This window comes from Manis pentadactyla, chromosome 3, assembly GCF_030020395.1.
Source record: "Manis pentadactyla isolate mManPen7 chromosome 3, mManPen7.hap1, whole genome shotgun sequence".
Lineage (NCBI taxonomy): Eukaryota > Metazoa > Chordata > Mammalia > Pholidota > Manidae > Manis > Manis pentadactyla.
The window spans coordinates 143,694,278-143,715,815 of NC_080021.1; the positions used below are offsets into that span (position 1 = coordinate 143,694,278).

At 37.5% G+C, this 21,538-nt stretch overlaps 1 pseudogene; it reads right to left on the reverse strand.

Annotated features, from left to right (window-relative positions):
- Positions 1-3,322: 3,322 nt before the first annotated feature.
- Positions 3,323-21,538, reverse strand: part of LOC118916454 (matrilin-3-like) — an 83,137-nt pseudogene continuing 64,921 nt past the window's right edge.

Sequence of the window (21,538 nt, forward strand, 5' to 3'; positions counted from 1 at the left end):
TAGTACATTGTCACCAAGTATAGTTTATCCAAGGAATGCTATGATGGTTCAACATTTGAAAATTAATCAGTGTAATTCATCATATAAAGATCAAAACAGAAAAAAAATCACCTTTGATCATTCCCATAGATGCAGTGTGATGATTAATTTTGTGTGTCAATTTAACTAAGCCATGGTACCCAGATATTGTGTCAAACACTATCCATTTCTGTAAAGGTGTTTTTTAGATGAAATCAACATTTAAATCATTAGGCTTCGAATAAAGCAGATGGCATTCTATAATGTTGGTGGGCCTCATTCAATCAGTTGAAGGAATTAAAAGAAAAAAGACTGGCACTCCCTGAACCCAAAAGCGTGCACACACACACACACACACACACAAGAAAGAGGGAATTCTGTCAGCTCACTGCCTTCAGAGGGAAGACACAACATCCACTCTTCCCTGGGTCTCCAACCTGCTAGCCTACCCTACAGATTTAGATTTGCAAGCTTCCACAATCATGTGAATCAATTCCTTACATTACTCTCTCAACTGAAATGGATGGATAGATAGAGATAAATGATTAGTAGATAGATAGGTGATAGAAGATGGATAGGTAGATCTCCAACCAATTGGTTCTGTTTATCTATAGGATTCTGAATAATACATGAAATAAAAGCATATAACAGGATATATCACCCACTCCTGCAAATAAGAAATAGAAAGAAACTTCCTCAACTGATGCAAGGCCTCTTCAAAAACCAATAGCTACCATCATACTTCATAGTGAAGACTTTTGTTTTCACTGTAAAATTGAGAACAAGCCAAGTATGTCCACTCTTCACACCTCCTTCCAACATTGCACGGGAGGGCTTAACCAGTACAATTAGGTAAGAAAAAGAAACAAAAGGCACCAACATTGGAAAGGAGTAAGTAAAACTGTCTTTATTTACAGATGATACAATTGTCTACAAAGAAAAATCTTCCAAATTGCATATAACTGTTAGAATTAAAAAGAATGTTTAGCAATGTGGGGCACAAGATTAATATAAAAAAATTTAAATGCATTTCTATATAGTAAAAATAAGCAATTGGAAGTGGATACTAAATTTACATTTAAAATTATATTAAATCTATATTGTATATACAATAGCATCAAAACATGAAATAATATGGGCAAATACTCTAAAATATGTGTACAAAACTATAAAACATTGGTGAGGGAAACTGAAGACCTAAATAATTAGATGGTATGTCATGATAATTGATTAGAAGACTCAAGATGACAATTCTCCCTTAATTGACCTACAAATTCAATGTAATCCCAACCAATCTGTTGACAAATTTTTTTCTAAATTTATATAAAGAAGCAAAAGTTATATGTAAAAGAACAATTGTGGGTGACTTATCCAGTGTTGACTCTTTATTCATATTAATGAAGACAGTGTGACATTTGTGTGAGTAAATATTTAGATTAATGAAATAAACAGTACAGAAGGAAAGATACACATACATAGTAAATCGATTTTTATAAAGTTGCTGAGGTAATTAACTATAGAAAGGATAACTCTTTCATTAAGTTCTGCTGTAAGAATGAAACATCCAAACACAAAAAAGGAACCTTAAAGTATTCCTCACTAATATACAAAATGATCAATCCAAAATGGATCATAAAATTAACTGTAAAACCTGAAACAAACTTCAAGGTAAAGATTTCTTAAATGGACTACATAAATCAGCATGAAAGAAAGAAAATTGAGAATTGAAATTCATCAAACTTCTAACTTCTGCCCTTGAGGGAAAAAAACAAAAAAACAGTACACAGATTATGAGAAAATATTTGCTAACATATATCTGATAAAGGATTTCTATCAGAATATTAAAAACAACTCTTACAACTCAATAATAAGAAGCTCAATAAAATAAAATGTGCAAAAAATCAAACAGATAAGTTACCATAGAAAAGATACTGATGTCAAATAAGTATTAAAAAAAATGCTTAAAGCCTTTAGTCATTAGGGAAATGCACATTGAAAACCACAGTAAGCACCACAACACACCTACCAGAATGGAAAAAAAAGGTAAACCTGCATGTTGGTGTTAATGTGGAGCTATTATAACTCATACATTTCTGGTGAGTAAGCAAAATGTTACAGACACTTTGGAAAACATTTTAGTGATTTAATATAAATTTAAATGTACATTTACTATACAACTCATCAGTCCCACTCCTAGCTATTTACCCAAAAGAAATAGAAACATATGTCTACAAGACATACACACAAATACACAAATGTTTATAGCAGCTTTGTTTATAATACCCCAAAACTGGAAACACCCGGATGCCCATTAACTGCTACTTAGTAATAAAAAGGAATGAGTAATAGAAAGGGATAAAAATGTCTAACAACATGGATGAACCTCTAAATAATTATGTTAGGAAAAAAAAAATCAGATCCCCTCCCTCCCCCAAAAAGCTGTGTGCTGTACAATTCCATGTATATGACATTCTGGAGAAGGACAAATTGTAGGGACAGAAATCAGATCAGTGGTTGCCAAGGACTGGGGGTTAGGGTGGGTTTGGATTTCTTTTTTTTTTTTTTATCTTTTTATTATATGAAAGACAATACAAACCAAAAAAAGAATTGAGTAGTACACAATGTAAAGGACTGTTCTCTCTAAAAGTTATAAGCTTTAAAGCTGAGAAACATTTTATGTGCCAAATCATGTAAGTGAAAAATAGGCTTATCACTAACATTTAAAGAGAACATTAAGTTTTTTACTTGTTACAGCAGTATTTATAAATGTATGATTTTATTTATTTGATCCTAAAGTAAAATAAATTTTGGATTTTTTTCCCCTTGATAAAAATTGTAACACTCTTAATTCACAACTGAAGTCTTTAAATGACATGTAATGTTCACTTGATCTGTGTTAATTATTTTAAAATATGTGTATTACAATCCCCTGATCACAGCTTCAGTAATAATCTAGCTAAAAACAAGAAGTGTTAAACAGTTCTAAATTATATTCACCTCAATTATATGAAATTTTTAATGTGTAAATACTTTGTCCAATTTACATTCTTAGTAATAAGACTGGTTTATACTATATTATTTCAAAAGAAAATAGATCAAAGATCCCATTGTAAGTATGGTTATCTTACTAACATAAATATTTAAAAATTAAATGGCTCAAGCAGTAAATGAAGGAATCACAAACTTTTCATTCTATTTCCTACCAATAATTTCACAGTCATAGCTTAGAGACACTAAAGTTTGCTCTTAAAAAGGATCTGGACATTTGTTTCCTTTAAAAAACTGTACTGATTCTCCAGAAGATCCTTATACTACTTATCCAGTAATATTCAATCATTTGTCACAGCAAATTATTCACAGGAACATTGGAATATGCAGAAGTATAAAGTACAGCACACCCTCCATATTTCTAGGTGAAAAATCTGAGCAATTTAACGATGTATTTGTCCATGTTCATTTGTTTGCAACTTCTCCAAAATGTAATCAAGTTTGGTGCTCAGTCTCTGCAGCTGTGAGCTGACCTTATCTTGGAATGCCAATGTGGCTTCACATCCACAAACATCTTCTGTAGAGATGAGTCTTCCTGCTTCTTCAATGGCTGAACATGTCTTCTTGTCTTCATGCAAAGTGTAACTGGGGTAATAATCACAGTGGTAGGACGCTGCCCCATCACTCATACAAATGTGCTGGCAGCTGTGAGAGGCCAGGGCACATTTGTTACAAACTGAACATGTTTGATTATCTGCATTCAGAGTGTACCCTTCATAGCATTTACAGTGGTGGGACTCAGCTCTGTCATTCACACAAATGTGCTGACAGCCATGTGTCCCAAGAGCATATGTGTCTTAAGCTGAACACGTTTTCCTGTCGGCATTCAAGGTATAACCTTCGTAGAGCTCACAGTGAGAAGAGCCAGTCCTGTTGGTCACGCACATGTGCTCACATCCATGAGTGTTAAGAGTGCCCTTATGGATAGCTGAACACATCTTCTTATCAGCATTCAAGGAATATCCTTGGCTACACTCACAGTGGTGCTTACCTTGCTCATCACTGACACACACGTGCTTGCTCTGGTGTGTGCCAAGCATACATGGGTCCAGGACACAAAATGTTTCCTGGAATCTAGAGGAAAGTTTCTCAATGACCCCACAGATCTCCACTTATAAAACATGCTCATCTAGGGGCTCACTGGCAATCAACTTGAGGGACTCCATGCCTGCCCGGTCCGCTCTCATAGCATAGAGCTCAATACCAGATGCTTGGGCCCTAGCTGCCACCTGGATCACCTGGTCCTGGGGCTTCCCATCTGTCACGATGATAGCCACCTTAGGGATGCTGAAAGTGGGCCCCCGAGCTCCTGCCTCCTTGGTGAAGGCTTCACCCATCACTGTCTGGATGGCCAAGCCCGACGTGGGGCCTGCAGACAAGGGTGCGATCCGTGCCACCTGTTTCAGGGACTGCTTATCTGAGTGGGGCTGGAGGTGGAACTCAATCTTCACAGTGCTAGCATAGTTCAACACTGTCCCCCGTGTGTCTGCTGCCCCAGTGTCCAGGGCGTCGATTATCCAGGAGACCAAAGTTTTCACTTTGGTGAACTCCAGGGGCCGTACCCTAACGAGAGCTATCGATGATAAACACCAAACTCAAGGATCTGCTCTTGCAAAAACCTGCACCGTGGGCCCCACTGGGATGGCCGACCCCTGAAAAGGGTGCGCGGTGGGGGCAGCCAGAGCGGGGCTGTGGCGGGGGCTGCCCCCGGGGCCGCTGGCCCCGACCTGCTCAAGCCCAGGCAGGCCAGCAGCCCAGGGCAGCGGCGGCGGCGGCGGCGGCGGCCGGTACAGCAGCAGCGGCCAGAGCAGCAGCAGTCCCTGCAGGCGGCGCTGCGTAGCGGGGTGGCGGCTGGGTTTTGATTTCAAAGGGCGCAAGGGAGGAAATTTTTTGTGATGTTGGAAATGTTCTCCAGCTTCATTTGGTGATGTTATATGACTGCAAATATTGAAACAAAATGTAGAACTAAAAAGGATGAAATTTCTGTATGTAAACTATATTTAAGAAGACTTTTAACTTTCAAAAGAAAATTTTTTGACTTTCTCTTAATTTTTAAATAGACTTTTTCAAAAGGGGAAAAACCAGGCCAGGTGGAGTTGAAGGGTTGGTTTGAGGAGTAGAGTTAATCTGGATATTTGGAACATGGGCATTTTAGGGGTTGCAGCACACACAAATGAATTCAGTGTTGTATTATTTGAAATAAGGAATCACTTCATATTCTTTAAACAAGATGATTCGGCTGAAAAGACAGAACTGTAGCTCTGAATGGAACTTTGGGATACATCTTGTTTGTCATGATTTTTCATATGAAAGATACTGTACATATATCAAGATGGTAAATATGTATAAGGTCTTGAATTTATTCTACTTTTCTTTGTCTTCTAATGCATTAATTTTATTTTCTCTTTATTAAATTACTTTATTTCCTTTTCTAAGTTGTGTTTGGTTATTCAATTCCTCACTTCTCAATTTGGTTTAATTTACTTTCTTTCTTGTGTATCTATAGTTAGACATTTTTCTGTAAGCACTACTTTAAGCATATCTCATAGTGCTGATATATTTTCAATGCTTCTACTCTCTAGGTACTCTACAATGTAAAGTTTGAGGTTTCCTCTTTGACTAGTGATTTAAGAAAATAGTGAAGTATCAGGATGGTTGAGTTATTTCTTGTGTGTGTATCTAGTTTTTGTTGTTAGTCTTTTTATTCTAGTCCATTAAAACTAGACATTAACTTTTCGAAATTCAAGGAGGTTTATTAATGAACTACTGTACAACTACTAAATAGTTATTTTTGTTTTTCTTTTTGGTATTGTGTACATGAGTCCTAAAAAAGAGTTTTAGTCCTATTTTCAGGGGATGGATTTGCTGCATTTCTTAGATACCAAAACCTGTATTTTTTAATGAGGATGAGGGAGTGCAGTTAACATTTTCCCAGCTTCCTCACCACATTCATCACCTCCCAGTTGTTACTAGGCATATAGTGCTTCCCTGCATTTTAAGATTTATAGCATTTTATTTTCTTTTGTATTTACAGTTGGCATTTGCCTTAATTCTTTTCTATGAGAGCTTTATTATTTATTATTTTGGTTTAGTTCTTAATTGTTTAGATTTTGTGGATAAGACTTTTTCATGAAACACTCATAAATACTATATTTATTGAATTTTGATATGTCTTTGTATTTATCCTTCAAGAATAATTGCAATAATGTGCAAAGTTTTGTGAATTTTTAAAAATGCTATTCCATCCTTAAGTATTGCCTTGGGAAAGTCTGAAACCATTCAAAATTTAAAAATTCTTTCCTTCCTCCCTTTAGGACTTTAAACATGCTTTTTTTTTTTTTAATTTAATGTCCAGAAGAGTTATTTTTATTCTTGAATCTGGCAACTTCATCAAGATTTTACTCAGTGTTGACTATTCTGTTCCAGATTTTTCTGGGACACAGTGTTCATATCTTTCTGTTATATCTTAGCATCCTTTTATATTTCATTTAGTAATTTGGCTCTACTTCATTTTCTATTTCTATCACTTTCCTTCTAATCCCTTTGATCTCTACGTTGTTAATTTCTTTTGCTTGATGTTCTGAAGCGTTTTCTTTATGTCCTTGACTTTTATTTTTCAGTGTCTATTAATCATGAGCACTTCTAATAGTGAGAGGCCAGGAATCTGTTAGTGTTTTCCTGAGACATGGTTCATGTGTTCAGTGCTGCTTTTTAGTCCAACCTGTTTTCACTGGACCAGGTTAATATTGCAGATATTTCTGTGTACTTCTTCCTCAGAGCTGGTGTTGTGAGGTCACGTGGAGAGTCACTGGGCTTCAGTCAGGCTTGTTGGTCATAACTGGGAACAGCGGAAAACAGGTTGAATTTGCATGAGATAACTCTAATGATTTCCATGATCCTAAATGATTTAGGGAGTGAACTTTCCTGTGTAGTAGCATCGTGAAATAAAAGAAAGAGTAGAAGTTTGAGAAATGCTTAGGAACTTAAAGGACAAGAAGCTTCCTAATAAGCAAAATGCGCTCAGAGAGTTATTCATTAAAGTGTTTGCTGCAACACCATATAGGCAGTGGGCATCTAGAAGGCTGAGCTGCCTTTAGGTGAAAAGCAGAGACAGAATGCTTGAGACTCAAGATACTGCAAACCATTATAATTAAAAGTCTTGACATCAAATGGTTTATTAATTACAATAACATCAATAGTAACTCAAAGATTTTTAAAAATTATGATTTTTTTTGGTGAGTCAGTCATTCACTAATTTCTTGGATTTTCAGGTCCATGATTACATAACTTATAAATATTGTCAGACATGAAAAGAAAAGCACATCACTTAATAAAAAACCTGCAAAAACTGAATGATATAATTTTGGAAAGAAACAAAGTAGTAAAGAAATATCAAAGACATTTTTCCAACATTTATTTGTACTATAATGTTTGGGGTGCTGAATTTGTCTATGAATTCATTTCATAAGATCAGGGGAGGAATAGTGCTTTGCAACTCAAATATTATGTGTGAATGCTATCAGAGGACTACCTGTTGCCTAATCCCCTTCAACTCCTCCTCTCTGCTCTGTAGTCTTTTCCATATTTTTCCTAATCCTTCCACATGTCAAACACAGATAATATGTCTGGTATGCTCTTCTAGAAAGGAAGGTTGAGATTTCCATGAGCTGAGACTTACAAGGTTGCTTAGCTGGGCATCAGACCAAGGAATTTCAAATCTAGACCCCATGAATGATTTTCTTGGAAACATTTTCTTCTTGAAAATTCTGTGTAGTCTTTGGTGAATGAAGTTAAATAACATTGTTCATCTTATGATTTGGTCACCCAAAATGGTCAGCAGCCCCTGAAAACCCCAAATCAAAGTTTTCCCTTATTTCCCCATGCTGCACTGAACAGCCAGTGTAAGACAAGCAGGGTAAATAGGAAGTCAGAACCCCTACGGAGAACAGCAGGTGGGGTAGGCTCATAAAACAGAGGCCATCCCACCATATGTGGTCGTCTGGCAGCCCCATGAATTAGTCACACAAAGACAAGCATCTTTGATCTACTTGAAAGGCTAGAGATGTGAAATACAAACTTGAGTGACCTTTAAACTTTTCAGCTCCAAGCAGTTTGCCCTTGTTACTTGAATACATTTTTTCTCTAAAATTCCATACCACTTGACAGGAGCCCACACGATTTTGTGATTTTCCTATTTCTGTTCTCATCCATCCAAGCAGTATCAGAACGTGCTTTTTATTTTTCTAAAGATGGTTCTACAAACTTTGATTTCAAAAAGAGCATTCAGAAACTAAGCAGAATGCCTTCCCGACTGTTCTCCCTGCCCCTGCCGTTACTCCCCTTCTGTGGATCCTCAACACGGCAGCCAGAGAGAGCCCCTCAAAATCACACACTGAGCAAGTCTCTCCTCTGCTAAGTCCCTCTGCAGCAAACCCCGTGGCCTCCAAGACCTTCCATGGACCCTACTTCACTGCCTCTCTGACACAGTTTTCTATTTCTCTGTCCTTCAGTCATCCTTTTCTTGTCATCCTGGCTTCCTGGAGCTTTTGCGGCAGCTCCATGCACGCTTGCTTCTATGCCTTGGAACTTTGGTTCACTCTGGTGGGCGTGCTCTTCCCCGTGTGTGCACACGACTCACTCACACTCCTTTTTATAGCTTTCGACTGAAATATCACTTTCAGTGAGATCTTTCCTGAGTTCTCTTTTTAAATAGCAAGGCTCCCATCCCAACACCCCTGATTCCCTACTCTGTTGTGTTATGCACATACACAAATATATAAATTATGAGATATTATGTATTTACACATACTGTCTCTCAGATTGCAAAATTCTATGTCAGCAAGATTTTTTTCTGAGTGGTTCATGGATGAACCATCTAGAACAGTGTTGGGCACATAATAGATGCTCAGCAAAATTGTCGAATGAATTAAAAAATAAGTATTCTTAGAATATAGTTAACAACTAGCAAATTGTTTTAAACTAGAAAAGGAAATAAAATGAAAAGAGTAGGGATGGGTTCAAAGATAGAGATACTCTCCTTGACATAAATGAGCCAAGGTCATTCATATGCCTGGCTGGGGGGAAAAGATAACTATAGCTCCTAGATGCTCTCTGTGGTCTGACTATGTTTTTGAGCCACTTTATTGAGTTGGTCTCCTGACATACATGTCTGTGATTGAGGGTGGCTTTTTCATTCTCAGATAACTGGTCATGTTTGTGCTGGACATTCAACTCCTTCCTCAATAGGATTTGGATCCTGGATTATTATTCGAGGCCAGTCTGTGAGAGGATCCAAATTTTTGCTAGTTCTCCTCACCTTCTTTCTCTTCATTATCCTTTTCTTTCTCAGTAGTGCCATCAAGCCAGCACTATGCTAACCAGACTTTTCTCAACTCCTCCATGTTGAGACTTTGTTAAGAGAAGTTCCTGATTTATCTGTATCTTTATTTCACTTTTTTTCCATTTAAGTTTATACTAGCCCACTTCTTGAGTCTTTTCCAAGCTGAAGCATTCATCCAGAATTCATAATTTTAAATCTTGTATTTGGCCAACATGACATATGAAAGATAAACTCTATAATAGGCTCTATTCTAATTGTCCCAGACTTACAGGCTCTGTTTATAATTGTGCAAATAATTTAGTAAGTGCCATCCTCCAAAATCTTGGTATTAATTTTAAAGTCAATTAAAGCCAAAATATCTCTTTTAAAACCTCAGCTATTTTAAAATAATGAATTAAACATTCTGGAAAACAAAATAAACACTGCCAGAGGTTACATATTCTTCTTTCTAATCAAATGAGAAAAGGCATTTCCTATGTTTCTTATTACTGAAACTTTATCTCCATGTCATAATAGGAAGTTGGAGCCATCACCATAAATGAAATAAATCAAGTCTTCATAATTAAGATGGTGCCTTTGGACTGATATCAGCACATGATTGTCAAGTAGTCAGTACACCTCCAAGACCTTGCTTCACAATTTGCAGAAGAGGGAGGACAAGACCCTGATGGGACATAGCACAATTTGTGTGTGTTTTTTGCAGGGTGGGGAAGGTATTTGGTGGGGGGAGGGCATGCAAAATTGAAAGAAAGAGTATCCAACATATTATCATATTCTGTGATCTATAAATAGATGACATGCTATTATATAAGATGTACAGTATTTTGTTCTCTTTATTTCTGCCTCTAAAATAAAGCAAAGTATGTTTGGTTTATGTGGCCAGCATGCTCTTTGTTACATACAACCTAGGGAAGGAATTCTTGTGACATACACACAAACACAATGCTTACATTGATGTCATGTGAACAAAGGAGCAAAACTAATTTGTATCTTCAATTATAATAAATGAATTTATATCTTTCAAATTAAAAAATATTTATCCTCTAAAATTCCACTTATTTTATTTAGGTTTGTGGTTATAATATTTCTTTTGAGTTTTTAAGAATTCAAGAAAACTACTTTGTATTTATATTTATTGGAAAAGAATATTGGTTTGGTAGGAAATACTAATATAGATTATTATTCTGTGTAACACGTGCAAGCGAAAAATACAAGATATATGGGAAAGTTGCAAGAGAAGGAAAACGACAGGTAGAGATGCAAGTCATCAATCAAAAAGATTTATTTAACACTGACTATGTGTCTGACACAATTTTTGATTTTAGCCAAGGTAACACCGAGGCTTAAATAACCATGACCCATAGACAGCGTAGGTGATGAAGGGCAGAAGATGAGAACTGCCCTGAGCTGTAGAGTCAGGCCTGGGGGGCTGTGTTTTATCACAGGCCAGCCCCTCTGCTGTCAGATACAAATCCAGGCCCCTGTTGTTATAAATCACTACAAGTATAGGCTTTCTGGGCTGGGCTACTGGCAAATCATCAAAAGCATGAATATTACAGAGGTTGCTCGAAGAGGCTACTAAGTAAAGTTGGGCAAATCGCAAGTAAGGATGTTGTGACTTCTGACTACATTACCCAGTGTTGACAATGGTGAACATAATGTGAGAGAGTCTGGTCAGTTTTAAGTGAATAAATATGGTAGTCAACTTAGATCTTATCCCAGAGGGGTGCATTTGTTGCCACTGATTGACCTGCATTGACACATCATTATCACCCCAAGTCCATAGTGTACATTAGGGTTCACTCTTAATGTTCTTCATTCTATGGATTTGAACAAATGTGTACTAAACTTGTATCTGTCATTATGGTATCATGCGTAGTATTTTCACTGCCTTAAAAATCCTCTGTGTTTCATCTAGTCATCCCTCACCTCCTCTAAATTTTAGAGGATAAGTATTTTTTAATTTGAAAGATGGAAATTCACTGGCAACCACTGATCTTTTTGCTTTCTCCAGAGTTTGACCTTCTCCAGAATGTCATATAGTTGGAATTATATAGTATGTCATCCTTTCAGATTGGCTTCTTTCACTTTGTAATATGCATTTAAGATCTTTCCACATCTTTTTGTGACTTGATATCTTATTTCTTTTTACCTGAATAATGTTCCATTGTCTGTATGTACCACAGTTCATTCATCCATTCACCTTTGAAAGATATCTTGGTTGCTTAGAAGTTTTGGCAGTTATGAATAAAGTTGCTATAAATATCCATGTGTAGAGTTTGTGTAGGGGTAAGTTTTCAACTCATATAGAAAAATACCAAGGAGCTAAATTACTGGATCATACGGTCAGAGTATGTTTACTTTTGTAAGAAATTGCCAAACTGTCTTCCAAAGTGACTGCACCATTTTGCATTCTGACCAGCAGTGAATGAGAGTTCCTATACCTTCATTGTTGATGATGTTTTACATTTCATCTCATTAGCAGACATTATGGAAGATTTTCAGACAGGAAATGGCATTAATCATGGGAATAATTAGGTTTGTCTTTAGCAAAATAATTCACACTACTTAGAAAAAATTATTAGTATTGTAAGTAATAAGCAAACAGGTATTATTAACAAAAATAAAAAGCAAAATGAACATGTTTGAGGTTTTTCTTGCTGTAATTATCAAAGAAGATGCCAAGGATAATAATTATTGGAGGTTTTCAGATGAAACATATACACTTGAGCTTTATCCAAGCCTTCATAGTGGAGAATTATAGCTAGAGACCCATTAATGTTTGGTCAATTTTTAGTGTGATGATTTCATAATGTCACACCCTAAAATTTTATGTAAGTGTAAAGATGCTAAGGTATGACATAAACTTCCTCATCTGCTGCACTACATCAAAGACCAGATATTAGTCCATTAACTTTTTTTTTTTTTTCCTTTGGCTTAGCTTGTTTGGGTAGTGATACATTCAGAAACAAAGTGACTCACTGAACCTCATTTCCAGCCTTTGGTGGTTAAAAAAGGAAAATGCTATTTTATTGAGATGTTTTACCCTCAAAATGTATACCAGGCAATAGCCTAATCTGTCCAGTCAATACAACATGGTTTTAGGGGTATAGGATATTTTAACAAAGTCTATTTAAGATTTTCAAGATTTGAACTGCCTTGGACTAAATTAAGGATGGAGCTCTCTATTTTCTAGTGAATTGCAGTATGCTAAGGAGTAGTAAATATTGTCTTCATATAACCTAGGCATTCGATTTATTGAGTTGAGTTATTGAGTCCTTTAATTCTACAGGAATATTTGGTGTTTTATTGTGCTTCCTTTCACATCCACTGTATGTCTTTCTATTTGCCTTTGTAGGGGAGCTAACAAGCAGCAGTAAATTTCTATATCTTTAAAGGAAATACAGTTAATGTGTCAGTTAAGGTCCGACTAGGGTCTATAAGAATTTAAAACAAGGGAAATTGAATCTAGGTTAGTAATGGAAGAGCTGGGCGGCTATGCAGGAAATCGGAAGAAAACCCAGAGATTAAACAGACAGGAAGCTGATACCACTCCTTGTTGGCAGGCTAATGAGAAGACCTGAGGTCACTGAAGGCTGCCTGAGGTTCAGGGATGCCGGGAATCATGGCAGGTTTGTCATGTGAGCAGGAGAGAATGCAGGACACAGGCTCATGCGGCGGTTGCTAGAGGCGTAGGACGTATGGGACAGAGAGAGAGGCTCCTCCCGTTGTCGTGCCCTCTAGCCCTTCCCAGGGTCACCTCCTGGATGAGTCCAGGTGGCATCCAGCATTACTAGGGCCTGCAGGAGCCAGCATTGCTATGAAACGGAAGGGCAGGGGTGAAAGAAGGACGGACAGTCCAAAGATCAGCATAACTCACCACGACTTGGGCATGCTATAGAATTTGTCCTTTTTCTGTACAAATTGAGGCTAAGAGACATTAACTGGCCTCAGTTCTCTCTTTCCTTCAACTCTATATTCATCATGTGAATAAATAAAGTAAATGAGTCCAAGGCCGATAAAACTATTCTTATGGGAACATTTACTTTGGGGTTTATATTTTGACATTTTTTTTTAAACTTAAAATTCATGAAGTTTATTTCTGTCTGTCTATATTTGGTTAATTGTGGGATTTTGCAGGCTTTTTAACATTTTGATAATATTAAAAAAAGGAAGCTCTAAAATGATAAAATGTTGTCTAAATATGTGTTCCATGATAATTTGATTATCAAATAGAAGGTGTTTTCAGTAATTTATTCTGTAAATGTAAAAATGTCACTAAATTGGAAGCATAATATATGATTCAAGCTACCGATATGCCAATATCCTTTAAAAGATAGCTTGACTCCAGGCCTCCTGCTTTATATTGCTTTTCCATAGCTGTGCGCACGGACCTAAAATTTCCTGCCTCCATCTGTTCAGTGGGCATTATCATTCGATACATAGAAAGAAGGTTTAAGAATTTTAACTAGTTAGTCTTTCCAGACTTTAAATGTTTGATCTTTAAATTTAGTTTTTATTCCAACAAACTGCTCTTTCGTGATCATAACACATTTTGATACCATTGCATATAACAAATGGTTTCCCTCTACATTTTTCCAGATCATTTCATTGGTTAACATAATGTGTTTCTCAGACTGGGTTTGGAGCATTCTTCTTAAGCATCCTTGATTTACACATCTAGTCTAAACAGGTATATCACCTTATTTTTTGTCACAAAAGGTGGCTTTGGAAACTCACAGAAGCTTGAGATCTGTTTTATGACTTACAGGGACTCTTCTAGATTGAGATATTTTAATATATACTATAAGCTCTCTTAATCGATGTATGGATATGATGATAGGGCTACTCAAAATACCTGAGAAACAAACAGCTTAGGTATTTTTAGCTGAACAATGTCTTATCTCAGTGATATCAGAATAAAATCAGATTGTATGGCACAAGCTGAAATGTAATGAAGTACATCCAAACTTGTAAAAAGTTAAACAACATTAACAGGAAGGACATAGGCAACATCTTTTCTAGTAAAAGAGCGAATCTTCAAACCAAATGTACTATGTCCACAGCAATGTGAAACAGTCTGTAACAGCCCACAGAGCCTCTCCGTCCTGGTTGGCATGTGGGCCACATTTAGCTTACAAACCACCACCAGTAAGATGATAGAATATTTTCTTGCTTTAATCTCCTGCTATATTAGTCTGATCAGGCTTCCAGGGCAAAACACCACAGACTGGGAGGCTTAAATAAAAGAAATTTACTTCTCACAATTCTGGAGGCTGAGAAGTATCAGATGAAAGTGCTGGCAAAATAAATCTCATTCTGAGGCCTCTTCTCCTGGCTTGTAAATTGCTGTCATCTTGCTGCATGTTCACAGGACTTCCTCATGTGTGTGTCAGGAGAAAGAGAGCAAGCTGTTGTATCTTCTTATAAAATCATTAATCCCATCACGAGGACCCCACCCTCAAGACTTCATCTAATCCCAAAGGTCCCATCTCCAAATACCATTGCACTGAGGGGCTTCAGCATACGAATTGGGAAGGGGTGGGGGACACAGACATTCATCATATAGCCTTCTGATTATTATTTAGTCTGAACCCATGCCTTCACCCTAGATGAGAAGGAGTTACAGAGATAGGCTTAGCTGCGATCGTGATGTATCAGGAGTTTAGGCCTGTGCAGGACAAGGCGGACAGGCCCACATGCTCAGTACATAGAAGTGAAACAGGATATTTTGGAGAATAGAAAATAACAAGCCGAACGGGCTGTGCAGCTGAGTCATCTATCTGAGAAAGGGCATCCAGGCTGGAGGGACACGGTAAGAGTAGAATAGCTAAGAGGTAAGTATCCAAAAGGAGAATGGAGGGAGGAGTCTGAAAAAGTCTCGAAGCCTCTGGAACAAAACCATGGTAATTTTTTATGGCAATGCAGATGATGCTGTTAGGGCTCTATTCTACTTAGACATACATTCAGTGCCATTTGAACTCTGCTACATGGAAAGAATGTTTTAGCTAATATTTTAATCTGCATGGCAGTTCTATGTTTTCTTTTCAATAAATATATTAAACAAATTGACCTTGCATTTCATATCGCATCTTGTTTAATTGGAAAATGTATGTTCTCTCTGAATATGAACAACTCTGGGTAAACTATTAAAAGAAAGGTTTTGACTGCAAAATTAAAGGAGAGAGCAATTAACATAGAGATCACACTATGGAAAATTCTGCTTACTCTGACTGCTCCTTCTTCAAGATGTCATCTTACATCAGCCAGAGTGTTAATTTACAAAACATCTTCTCCAAATCTCAGTCACCTTAAACACTACAAAGATTCATTTCTTTCTTTTAATCACAGCCTAAATCTAACTAGATTCTTAGTTGGATGACATGGCTCTGCTTTACTTTGTCACTTGGGGATCTAGATTCATTTAATAGAGGGACCATCTTTAAGGGCCTCAGATTTTTGCTGATTTTTTTGCATCTGACAAAAGAAAAATAATTATGCAGAATGTACATTAATGTCAGGTCTGGACATGGCATACGTTATTTCCACCCAAGTTTCACTAGAACTGTTATCTGAGTTATTCACATGGTCCCATACAACTGTAAGGGTGGCTGGGAAATGGAATCTAAATGTGGGTCAATGTGGCAAAGGCATCAGGGAATAGTTAAGAACATATTTTGTTTCTGCTCTATCTCTATATCATCTCCCTCTACAGCCTTTTCTCCATCAGTGGAGAAGCAGACTGACAACAAAAGACATCCCAAAATATGTTTGTGAGTTTTAACAAATATCTCATAATTTCTAGAATGTGGATTAACTAAAATCTGGACAGTGTACTCTTTCTGTATACAAAGTCAATTTCACATGATTTGGGGCTTGTCTGTGAATGCACCATATGTTCCAGAAACAATAAGTCTGTGTTTAATATGGACTTAGAGAATTGTTGCCAGTAAATTTAAAACAATTCTTGAACATCCTTAGAATTAGCAGATGTGTTATTATTTGAGAGCTTTGGTTACAGTTCTTCATGGTTGTTTGTTTGTTTATCATATGAACATTGTTTTTCTTGTAAATCCATATTTCAATAGATGGAAGCATTGATGCACTGGATTCAAGGAAGAACCTGAGTGGTCTTTTGGGAGAAAGCCTTAGTGCTACTAACACTGAGTAATAATATATTGGGGAAGAATCTTTCAAATTCTTTAGGTTAAAAGTTGTCCATAATCATCAAAGCTGGTATATAATGTCTTTTACTGTGTATCACAAGGAAGAAACAGCATCTTCACTTATTTCATAACCTAGAGCTGTAATCTCCATTGTGGTGCCCATTACCACATGGAGCTATTTAAATGTAAATTCATTAAGATTAAATAGAGTTAAAATTTTAATTACTTGGTCACTCTAACCACATGTCAAGCACTCAATAGCCGTAAGTAGCTTGTGGCTACTGTCTTGGACAAGGCAGATACAAACCATTCCATAACCATTGCTATTGGGTAGCAGTGGTCTAGAAACATGGCTTGTCAACCCACAGCCAGTGAGAAACAAAGAAATGAGATTGGGGTGAATATTCACAGCAAGCAAGGAACACTTGCCTGTTACCTATTCCCCCTTTTTTTCTCATTCATGAACAAATCCGAATCTGTTCAGTATATTAAAAAAAAAACAAGTTTATTTATTGGGTGTTTGCTTTGGTGACTGCAGGATGGTGGCAAGCTCATTGGGACTTTTAGTTATTCCTTGCCCTAGCACAAAAACCATTAAACATATTCAAAAGAAAGCCATTCTGTTTGGTGTGAATGGGCATAATAAATTAAGCACATAGCAATCTGACATATAATACTTAAAGTAGCAAAATATGTTGATAAACTCTTGACATATGACATAAAAGCCAATCAACAAGGCTGCTAAAGCTTTCTTTTTTCTCCCCTACCCCTTCCCATCTACCCTCTCATGTCCCTTTTTTTTTTTTTTGGTTCCTGGAACAGTCAATGTTTTCTTTTTTCTACAAGCTAACAAGTTTGATGTGGCCCTGTGTCTTATTCCCTTCCAGGCGTGCAGCTGTTTTGGCAACAGAAGAAAAAAATCCCCGTAACAAATCAAATAAAAGCCCTTTCTGTGAAGAGGAATTGAAAACAGCAGGCCTCAAAGAGGACTGCACATGAGATGCCCTGTTCTGGCTTTCAACGCAACTCAGATCAGAAACACGTTACCATAATCTGAAACAGCCCACTGCTAACACAAGACAGATGGTGGGTAATAACCCGTGCATCATTAATAAATAAATTCCAGAATTAAAGGCTTTACAAAGTATGACAACATTATCTGGGCACAATTACTGCCCCTCTCCCACCTCCAACATCATTTCAGGGTGTTACAGGCTGTGCTAAGGTTTTTCTGCCCCCCGCACGCCCCCAATTCCATGGGTCTGAAGGAAGTTTAAACACGGCACAAGTTTTAACCAGATGAAAGCTATCTCAGTGCGCAGGACAGGTCTGAAACTCCATAAGGGAAAAATAAAAGAGCTGCCAAAGGGTAATAGCTCCCATGTTCTGCCGCTGGATCGGCCCACAGTGGTTTATTGCACTGCCCTCCTCAGTGGGCCTCACCCTTTCTGGTATGCCTCTGTGCCTCCAGTACACTATCCACTTCAAGCAAGAATTTTGGCATCAGGTTTGCCACAAAGCTGAAAGATATATGTGTGATTTCTCAGCTTTCCTTTTGCAAACGATACCATCTGTCTCTTCTCTCTCAGCTCCCTCCACCAAGGGGGGAAGAAAAAACAATCTTTGATTAGACTGAAAAAAGTGAAAGGGGGAGAGAGACAGAGAGAGAGGGAGAGACAGAGAAAGAGGGAGAGACAGAGAGAAAAGAGAGACAGAGAGAGAGGGAGAGACAGAGAGAGGATGAATTGTAACTCTATAAGTGTTAAAAGCTAGAAGGGAGGAGAATTCAGATGCCCAAAGGCCCCAGTTACTTTGCTTGACTTTTTTTGTTTGTTCAATGGGATAATGTTATTCCCACAGGCTGTGAGGAGTGTAGGAATGTAGCAGAGGACTGGGCAGGCCTCTGGGTGATCCTCTCTGGGCTTCTCCAGGGTTCTGCAGCATTTCTACAAAGCCTAGCCTGCGTCTTTTGTTGTATACCATCACCAGCCAAAAAGCAAGCATGGTGCTGGCCATAAATTCCAGAGAAATACAGGATTTAGTAGTTGAAATATCAAGTTTGAGTCCCCCTCATATAAAATCATGTATTCCTCTTCAACAATGGACAATTTGAGCATTTTTTGTTAAATATATCAGTAGTATGTTTTTAATGAAAGAGATGCACTATTTCGCATCACCTCACTTGATGGGTAAAGTGCTAGGGACAGAAAATACAGTGCATTCTAAATTGGCTAATTCCAGATTACTAGAAAGCCAAGGGTAAGTTATCTCCATGGCACCACCAGTGACCCAGGTGGTCAGTCGTATGGATGTGATTTACAGTCTCTGAGCGTAGAATTGTTTCTCCCAGTCCAGTGCCATTTATGGGGGTCCATTTGGGAAGGAAAAAGAAGTTTCTCCTTGGAATAGCTGTCCCTTTTCTTTTGGCACACAGAGAGTTTTCCTTCCACTTAGAGACACACTCATGAATGCTGTAAAGTCTGCAAGCCTTTCCTGATTAGCATCTAAATCCTTTGCCTCTATCTCTTCCTCTTTCTCAAACTTAAATCAATATTTTTATGTGTACATATGTATCTACTTTCTCTTAATTGACTGTGTGTTTATCTTATTTCCTCCATTAAATTGTGAGATTCCTGAGGGTAAAAACCATGTCTAATCTATGCTCTAAATTCCCCTTAGCACCCGGTACAGAATGCTGCGCTCAAACTAAATGAAATCACAGCTCAGAAAGAAACGCCAGGGCCCCTGGCAGTGCGTCTCGGATGGAGTCCATGAGTTCCAGGTGAGTCTTTTCCGAGGCGGCTTTTCTTTGAGCCCTCTCCAGCTTTCCCTGGGAACAGCTGCTGAGGGATGGTCAGAAGGAGGTAAGTTAAACTTTAATTGGTTCCTGAGGTATGCAATTTCCTTTATGATCTGAACTTGATGGAGGGGATTTTAAATGGATTCTGATATTGAATCAGGATCCAAAGAATGGAGAAAAAATATTGACCAATAGACCTACTAAAAATGGCATATTCTGTAAAAGTAAAGATTAGCTCCAGAAATTCTTGGTCTGTTTCCAATTTTGTGACTTCTGATATCACATTTGATAATCTCTCTCTTCTGTCTTGTGGTAATTCCTGAGCAGGATGATTTACTAAATTATCATTTTATCATCATCATTATTATCTAGGTGAAATAGGTAATCAATAAACTTCTGTTTGCTCACTTTAAAGTATAATCTGTGGTTTGAAGTTGGTTAACCAGATTTAACTCATGCTCTCTGGAGTTTTAAGTCTAAAAAACAAATTCGGCACATGCATACATTACAACTGTGAAAAAACAATGTAACTGCACACTTGTATAGCTTGGATTGTTTTTACTTTTAAATGTCACAAAGAGAAAAATTTATCATGTAATAGATTTTTGATAGTCAAGAAATTCTTTTCTAGGAAATTAAGGGGTGGTTATGTTCATGAACTACTGAATAATTATAGGTACCAGGCATCACTTGGGGTACAGCAATGAACAGATCGTGAAGTGATAGAGCGGAAGAAATCAGAACAGTGGGCTAGCTGGGCAAAGAGGATAGGGTGGATAGATTTACTTAGATAAATTGGAGAAGCAGAGGATGATAGGCACTGTTGTGAGACCAGGCATAGGAATCAAGAACACAGAATGATCTACAAATCTGAACTAGTGCAATGAAGAGACTACATACTTAGCCCAGGGTATCTCTAGAGATGGGGACTATTGGGTTTGTCACCTCCCTGACAAATTTCCAGCCACGGTGTTAGTAGCTATTCAGTTTTCTGTATGTCTGCCCCTAGAGCATGTAGATCAGTTTAATAAACACTTGTGAAATTTTGAGTGCCTCATCTTCCGTATCTGTAAAATGGGGGAAAATTCTATATATAACAGGGAATTTTGAGGATTAGATGGAATCGTACATGTAAAACTGTCCTCTGCATGTACCTAAAATGGCCCAGGAAATTTATTAAGCACTTAATAAATTTTAGCTCTTATTCTTACCAGTTTATTCAGTTAGACACTCTAGGTAAAAAAAAGGTCATTCTCCTTGCCATCTGGAAGCTTACAATCCAGGGAGAAGATCAATGCAGGAAAATGATCTTTATATAATGTGGTAAGTGGTGCCTGTATTCATTCATTCAGAGAAATTTACTGATGCCTACTCCATGCCAAGCAGTCATAGTACTACATCCTGAATAGGCATGATGAGGAAAAGGTAAGGTTTCTGCCTTCATTGATTTGACAGTTTAGTGGGGAAAAGGAAGATTAATACAAATCTGAAGATATAAAATCCAAGTTATAACTGCATATATGTTCCATGAAGAAAAGCTGTTTCAAGGAGAGTGTTCAGTCATTTGTAAATATGCAGAGTGGTCAAGTGAGGTAAGAATTTGAACCGTTCCTTCAACTGATGACTTGTTAATAATTACAGATCCTTCCTTGTAAGAGCAAATTGCCAAGATTGCTGGTGGTAGAAGCTTGACTGAAAGGAGCTGAAGAAGCGGAAGAGATAAAGTGGAAATGGAAATCCCAATTCTGCCTTCAGTACACCTTTAAGAGATAAGGTAGAGACATGCCCAGGGTGCTTTGGAAACCCGGAGGAGGAGGATTTAACCCAGCCTGTGGGTTTAGAATCAGTCTCCTGGAGTACCTGACATCTGACCTGAAAATCATGAAGAATGAGTTATGCATGTAAAGAAGAATGAAGAAGATACTGCAAGTAGGACCAATAGCATCACTAAATTCAGATATGTGTAGGCTGACCCACAAAATGTCCAGACTTGATCACTGTCAAAGGTATGACCTGTATTGTTGGCTTAAGTTACCTTAAATGTAATTCTAGTTTGCTTTGCTAAGTAAACAGCAGGTTTGTTGCCTAAGTCATCAATTGCCATAATAATGCTACCTAACTAATAACCACATGAGCAAGGACTTAACTGATAACCACATGACCAAG